Source organism: Nannospalax galili, unplaced genomic scaffold (assembly GCF_000622305.1).
Source record: "Nannospalax galili isolate Female #2095 unplaced genomic scaffold, S.galili_v1.0 scaffold1096, whole genome shotgun sequence".
Taxonomy (NCBI): Eukaryota; Metazoa; Chordata; class Mammalia; order Rodentia; family Spalacidae; genus Nannospalax; species Nannospalax galili.
This window is the reverse complement of record NW_008338289.1, coordinates 1115444-1123759: the sequence shown is the minus strand read 5'-3', so window position 1 is coordinate 1123759 and position 8316 is coordinate 1115444.

The following is an 8316-nucleotide window of genomic DNA, read 5'->3' as shown; positions in this document are numbered from 1 at the left end:
AAAAGGTGTAAATGATGACCTTAAGTAATTAAAAGCAATAATTCTTGAATGGTGTTTAAGGGTTAATTAATGATAAATTTACTTGGAATTTCCCTACAAACCCCAACAATGTCTAGATTGCAAGCTTTGAAAGAATGTCCTGTCCAATTGGAGCACAATATGAATGTGTATTCACTTTACAGCTTTTAATGAAATATAAAACCTAGCAAATTCTTTGAATTTTCTTTGTGTAAAGATGTGCACACACTTACAGGGTGACTCCCTGCTTTTCTCTGAATACAGTATCTTCCATAATTAGATGTGGAATAATTCTACTATATAACTTGTCCCTTTTAAGTGCATAATTCAGCTACTTACTAAATTTACAGAGCTGTTTAACCATCACCACAACCCGCTTTTGAACTCTCTTTATCACCCTGGAGGCATCCCTTGGGCCCATTTTCAGTAAATCCCTGCTCTCTCTCCAGATCTAGGTCTTTATAGGTTTGCCTGCTCTGGACTTTATATAAGCAGAATCTCGCAGTGTGTGGTTTTTCTTGTCTGGCTTCTTTCACCTAATGGGATGTTTCTGAGGTCCATCACCCCTGCCTTTTCTGGGACTTTTTCTTTGGCACAAGAAGTATCTAAGAGAACGCAGATAGCTCACATTTACTCCTAGCGATGAAGACAGTGACACTAACACATCACAGCAGACCTTTCACAACTGAGTTTGTATCATCAAGAGCAAATCAGCCTGACAAATATTCTTGTCTGGATCTCCTAAAACACACACACACACACACACACACACACATACACACACACACACACACACCAACACACACACACACACACACACACTGGGCTCTCTGTAATCACTGCTAGAATGTGGGAGGAGCCACTTCCAGCTCTTAAGACAGGACAAAGAACCTTGTGATTCAGGAGAGGTGCCTGATGCATGGGGAATCTTATGTTTTCTAGAAGCTGCTCTTGTTAGAGGGCTCAAACACATAAGCATTTTCATTCTGAAAAGCTGAGAATTTATGTCTTTGTGGTAAATTAACATCTAATAGTCAATATCTTGTAAAATTAGGTTTCTGGGATGAAAATTAGAAGCCGCAGTAGAGAAACAGAATCGATGGAATTGATGTCTCTTCAATAAATCAAAATTAACAGCAGGGGTCTGATCCAAGGATCTAAGGGTCTCTGAATATTTCTATTCCAAGAAAAGCCGAGTGGCTCAGAACAAATGTGTCCTGTGGTAGTGTCATTAGGTTACACAGGTGAATGACGAGGGAATGCAAGAGGACTCAGCTTAATGAGAACATCGGCCTCAGGAAATATTTAATGTAAATGTATTATACAAACCATTTTGTATTAGTTATCATTTTATAATAATTTGAAACATCACTTTTACTAAAACGAAAAAATCACATTAGGTTAAAAAAACCTCATGGGTAAATTTTTTGTGGCAGTTCGGATAGCTTGAAAATGAATTTATAATATACATTCTTTTCCTTGCATCAAGAAAAGAAAACATGCTTTTACTTATAAGCACACACATATGAATATATAACTTTACTTTTCAGGAAACATTACACTGTGAGTAGAAGCCTGTATTTGTTTCCATAGGTGCTGAAGTTGAGGGCAGAGCTGGGGATAAGGGTGGAGCTGGGAGTGAGGGCGGAGCCGGGGTGAGGGCGGAGCCGGGGGTGAGGGCGGAGCTGCGTGTGAGGGCGGAGCCGGGGGTGAGGGCGGAGCCGGGGGTGAAGAGTAGAGCTGGGGGTGAAGCTGGAGCTGGGAGTGAGGGTGGAAATGGGGGCAAACGAAGAACTGGCGGGTGGAAGTTGAACTGAAGCCGAGGGTACCCGCACATGCGCTGGCTTTTGGTTTATCTCACCTCTTCCCACAGGGATCTCTGACTTTCTGCTGAATTCTTCCGTGATAACTACGAGGCTTCTGGTCCTGACCTTGCTGCTCTATGGAGTTGGCTTGCTTTGTCCGCTTTGCTCTGAGTCACTTAGTTTGTGGTGGTCTCTATTCTTCACTTGCAACCAGGTTGGTGACGTCCTGTGACTCAGGCAATTGAACATTAGTCATGTTGATATGATGCTCAAATGAGTTATTTTTGTGGTATTATTTATTTATTATTTATTTATTTATTTATTTATTTATTTATTATATAGGGTCTCATGTAACTCATGCTGCTCTCATACCCACTATGGCATCCTGTGATGTACTTGAACTTCCTCCTTTCTTTACTTGAGATTACATGTATGTGCCACCACGCCGTTTGGATGGTGTTGGGAATTGAATCCAGGACTTCATGCATGCTGAGCAAGCGCACAGGGTGTGTGAATGGAGGAGCCAATATTTGGGGTTTGTGTGGTACTTAGATGGGAGTGGGAATAAGCCAGAGAGAAGCCTGGAAGAAAAGTAGAGGGTTTTGGTATTGACTGATATCCTAGTTACTGTCTATTGCTGTTATAAAACACTGACCAAAACCAACTTGGGAAGGAAAAGGTTTATTGCATCTTACTTTTCTAAGTGACAGTTCATCACTGACGGAAGCCAAGGCAGGAACTTAAGCAAAGCAGGAACCTCGAAGCAGGAATTGACCAGGGAGGAACGCTGCCTATTGGCTTGCTTTGGCTTATGTAAAGCCTGCCTCTTCCTCCCCCTCCTCCTCCTCCTCCTCCTCCTCCTTCATTTTATGTATTATTTTAATTTTATGTGTTTGAGTATTTTGCCTGCATGCATATAACTGTACCCATGTTGTGCTATGCCATTGTGGGTCAGAAAGGGGACGTCGAATCCCCTGGAACTGGAATTAAGGATGGTTGTTAGCAGCCATGTGGGTGCTGAGATTTGAACCCAAGTCCTCTGCAAGAGCAGCCAGTGCTCTTAACCATTGAACTATCTCTCCAGCCCATCAGCCTGCTTTCTTATACAACCCAGGACAACCTGCCCAGGGGTGGTACCATCTACAGTTGTCTGCCCCCTCATTACTCAACAACCAAGAAAATGCCTCACAGAAATGCCTATGGCCAATCTGATACAGGAAACTGCCCAACTGAGGCTACCTCTTTGCAGGTGTGTCAAGTTAACAGCTGATGGTTACCAGGCTCTGCCCTTCCTAGGCAATCACTTTGCTTAACTCCCTTTTCTGGAGCAAATTGACCATTTTCTACTTTCTTATGTCTGTCAGAAGACTCCTTTTGCAACCTAATAAGTGACAGCAATATTAGCCATTCCTGGAAAAAGGAACTGAAGCCACAAGTCACAGATTTTCTAATAGGTAACTTTTATTCAGAGTTATGAACCCAGAACATCTATTTAAAATTGTATTTATTATTTTTATTTTTTTTTGTATAAGCATTTTGCCTACATGTGTGTAAATGCACCCGTGCAATGCCCACAGATGCCAGAAGAGGGCACTGAATTCCTCTGGAATTGGAGTTACAGATAGCTGCTATGTGGATGTTGGGAATCAAACCCCAGTCCTCTGCAAGAGCAGCTAGTGCTCTTAACTGCTGAGCCATCTCTCCAGTCCCAGAACCCAGAACATCTAGAGAGCTGCAGATACTAGCAGCCTGTGAGTCAAAAGAGCAGAGCACCCACAACCATAACTACCTGCCACCTGCCTGCCTGATGTGTCTCCTCAGTAATTACTACAGAAGGCTTACAACTGCAAGAAATACTCTTCGTGGACTGCTGATAGCCCCCATCTACTTAGGTTTGGTAGCTTTCCACATGAATTTCTTTTCCTCAATCCCCAAATTGGTCCTTTTGTGTAATGAGCAATAAACATGGTTTCTTGATCACCATGTTAGGGAGCATCTCTGGAAGCAGCCTTAGTTTTGTGCTATCTTTGAACAGGAACAAGTAAAATTTATATTTTCCATGAGTCATTGTTTTCTTCTGTGTTTTAAAAGTTGAAACACACAAACAAAATAGAGAGTTGGGTTTCTTAAACCTTTTCCACTGGTGACAGCTTTTTGCATAGAAATTATTATGTGATCCCAGGTATATAAAGCAAGTATAGAAATAAAATATCTGCTGATAAGGAATCCTAAAGAAATTTGTTCTAAAATAATTCTTTTGTATATATAATGTTGTCATTTATTAAAGACAAAATGAATTTGGTACTGAGATGTATATGCTTGTTAATTCTTACATAAAGAACTACGACATGGCTGAATATTTGAAACTTTGGGACATAGAGCCTCTCCAGTGTTTGCCAGAGTACATCAACATTTTAATTTAATAATTATCAATGCTGAGAACACTGCTTCACCAACACAATAGAGAAGTCATTTCTAGATCTTAGTTCAAGGTACAGATCTAAGTGAGAATCCAGAGTAAGCACTATCCAGGGATCTTTAAATGGCTTCTGCCTAGCAACAGGAGCTTTTTTTTCTGAAGTTATTATCTCTCAACCATCAAGGGAAAAGAATAGGGTAGTGGCAAAAAGCATGCCTAAAGCCCTGGGTTCTATAAGTTCAGAGGGGTGGAGAAGAGAAAGAAGGAGGACCAGGAAACAATGGTCAGGGTGCAGAGGAAAAGCACAATAAAATTCCAGTGCTTGATGTCTTGAGCACATCTCGTTCTGAGAGGCAAGGGAGGTTCTCCTGAATCCATGAAGTCATCACAAGACCCAGCACCTATTCGAGGCAGCTGAGGTCAAGAGCTTGGTATGTCATTCTGATTTCTTCAGGCTCATGTGTTGACACATACAAAGATACATATGAGGATTTTGTAGAATGCAAGTTTCCCTTTCCAAAATTGATTTCGTATTTCTTTGTGCTATTTTATGCTGAAATTCTCAGCAGAAGACAGCCTGAAGTACCCGAATGAAAATCCACAAATGGGCTCTTAAAGATTAGAACTTTGTAGAATGCTCTAGCAAGGTGACTCTTAAATATTTGTGTGTATTTCTTTTTTTAAATTTTATTTTTTTATTATATGTGTATGAGTGTACTGCCTGAATATGTGTAAGTGCATGTGTGTAAGTGCACCCATGTTGTGCGGTGTCCTGGAGGTCAGAAGAGGGTGTTGGGTTCCCTTGGAACTGGAGTTATGGATGGTTGTTAACTGCCATGTGGGTTCTGGGAATCAAATCCAGGTCCTCTGCAAGAGTAACTAGCTTAACCACTGAGCAAACTCTCCAACCCCACATTTGTGTGTATGTCTGAAAATGAATGTGATGGTTGTTTTTAAGGGGTACACTATTTACTACCTAAAATCTCCTTAGGATGAATTCTTCACCTTGCAGTCTGCTGATCTTTCTGAATTTACTGCTTTCTTTCTTCCAGTTTCCACTGGGCTTTCTTTTTCTTTCTTTAAAAAATATAGTTTTCAATTATTGATTATGACAGAGTGAGAAACAACATAATAAAAACTATTAGCACTGTCATTTGTAAGATAGAAGTGTTAATAGGAATAAACCTCTTATTTGAAAAACTATTCTTAGGTACATAACTGTTTCTTAGTGAAAACATTTGCAGATAAACTTGTTTCTTTTTGTTTCCAGTGTCTGCTTTCCCTCTTCCCTTGCAGAAATCTTTGTGTCGGGGACTCTTTGGCAGGCGACTCTCCTTCAGCACAGCTTCACAGTGGGAAAGGTCTAAGAGCCAGTCGTTGACTGTTAAATAGTAATTTTTGTGTCTGTGATGTGGGAAGGAAAGAAAGAGAAATTGAACCTCTCATCTTCCCACAACCACATGCTGCCTGGATATAAATGAAGGTTTCTCACACAGGTTGGTTTCTGTACTACGAATTATCAACTTTCCGACCAGCCTTGAGCTGTATTTCGGTCTTTGAAGTTGGTAGCTGAGGCCGTCGCTAAAGCACAAGTGTTGACTCTGCCGGTCGCGGGGCTGCTTTATTTAACGAGGACCACAGCCCTCTGGCAGATGGCTCTGTTTCGATTTGCCAAGCCTCCTGAAGGTGAACGAAGGTTTGCTGACTGTGGTCAGGAAGGTCCAAATTATGAACCATTCCCTAACCAAGTGTTGAAATACTGCATTTTACAATTAAAATACAAAAATACACATGCTGTTGAACACAGGAAAACAAAATTCAGGAATATTCCTTGAAAGTTAGTTTTCTTGCTTCTTTTAAGCTTTGTCTCTCTAGATTTACCTTGATTTCCTTTCCTTTTCTATAAACAGAATGATCTCTTCTGATCCTTTGATTACCTCTGTCTGTCAAGAAAAATAGATGTGATTTGTCCCATTAGAAGTCAGTATCTCAGTCACTTGGGTTTCCTGTGTCTCGACAACTGTTCTTATACTGCTGCTGTGATAATTATCTTTGCGGGACCAGGAAAATGGAGGAATATGCAATTCTAGTTAAAAAAAAAAACTGTATCATCTAATCTGGTGAAAATTTTCTATGGGTCACTTATTGGGTGCATACAAATTTAAAATACTTTCTTGCTGAATTGGCTCATTGTTATGCAGTGATCATTTTTATTCCTCATAAAGCACTAAAGTCTGGTAGTAAAATATTTGTAAAAAATTTATTTTAGGGGAAAGAGGAATAAAAATTAGGAAGGGTCAAATGGGGGTGGGGAATGGGAAGGCAGGTTAGAGGAGGGAGCATAGGGAAGAATAATCAACACTAAAGGTCTTTAGAACAAGCCATATGAAAACCTACCACTATAGAAGCTTCTTAAAGTATGTATGTATACATTTTAACAAAAAGTAAAAGGGGTTATCTTATAACAGGGGACACTGCCCCTACTCAACACCATAGGCTAACAAAATAAAACTCCGATGTCAGGAATGAACTCCCTCTCTTGAAGCTCTTGAACAGGGGTCCCATAGACCCTCAAACAATACTGGTCATTGCCCCTGCTCTTGGTTACCCACCAGAACTTGACAGTAAGACCCTATTGCTGAAGATACTGTCTATATGAGCTGTAGAACAAACAAGGGGAAATGAAACTCAGCTTAATGTCTACTGGCTAGTTTTCATAGTGCTGGAAGACGCTATGCATGCTACCAGAAGGAAAAAATAATCATCAACCTTACCCACCTGTAAATTCTGTAAGCTATAATAATAACTGGCCTGGAAAGATATGCCCACTGGTACAATAGTGGCACAAATATTATGGGAGTAACTGACCACTTTCTAATTGGAGTTAAGGTCTGCTTCAGATAGAGGACAGAGCCCTTACCTGACATTGGTATCAGATCTCGGAATCTGAGGCTAAATAGATCACAGGGCATAGGGGAGAGCCTAATACCAATTTTTTTTGCTAAATAACTATAGTGTTAAACAGACTCCTTGTTATACTCATAGAGTAACGCATCTCTCAACTCTCCAGTGAAGCTTCCTCATACTGCAGATGGTGATTAACACAGAAACCCGCAATAGGCCAACAACTGGCCAACGTTCAGAGAACAAAATGTCACAGAGTGCCTATCCCCGAATAGGACACCTATATCACACTTCTGCCCACCAAGGCTCAGGGATCATTGTGGAAGAGGACGCAGAAAGATGGTAAGAGCCAGAGATGGTGGATAATCACAAGGAAAGAGAGTTTTCCAGATGGTTGGAATGGTGACAGCATGCACAAGTCCTAGGCAAGCTCAAACCAGACAAAATCCCAGAATAGACATGGGGAAGTGGTAAGAAACCCCATCCCTACATGAGGAACTATTAGCAATCAGTGGCTGCTGGGAGGGGAGAGTCAGTCTCTTTCAAGGATGTGATTCTTGGTAGGTTAACCAGGCTCCAGTAGATAGACTGGATAAAAAGACATTTAGGGACACTATATATATATATATATATAAAATAGAATATGTTAAATTGAGCATGGGGCAGTAAGAGGAGGTATGGATAGGGGAGAAGATCTAAATACTATCAAAATATGTTTTATGAAAATTGCAAAAATTGAATAAAAATTAGCATATTATCTGAATTGATTTCCAAAAATGTAGGATAATACATTGAGAAAAATGGGGATAAGTGTTACAAAAGTTAAAATTTTTTTTTAAAGTTTACAGTATTTGCCTGATTTTTTTCCATTTTTATTTATATTTTAGTCTTTAAAACGTATAATGTATGTGTGTGGGCACACATAGGGAGGTCAGAGGGCAAACTGTGGGAGTCAGCTCTCTCCTTCCACTGTGTGGGTTCCGGGTATCAAACTCAGGTCGTCAGAACTGTCGGTCAGTAAGTGCCTTGACCTCTTAGACCACCGTGGTGTTCCACACTTTCAGTTTTCAACCTCTCCATGTCTAATTACTGAAGCAAAGGTTAGGGTAGGAGACTAACAGAGGTCCAAACAGAACAGGAGGAGGGGGAGAGGGAGGGAGATGGGGGGAG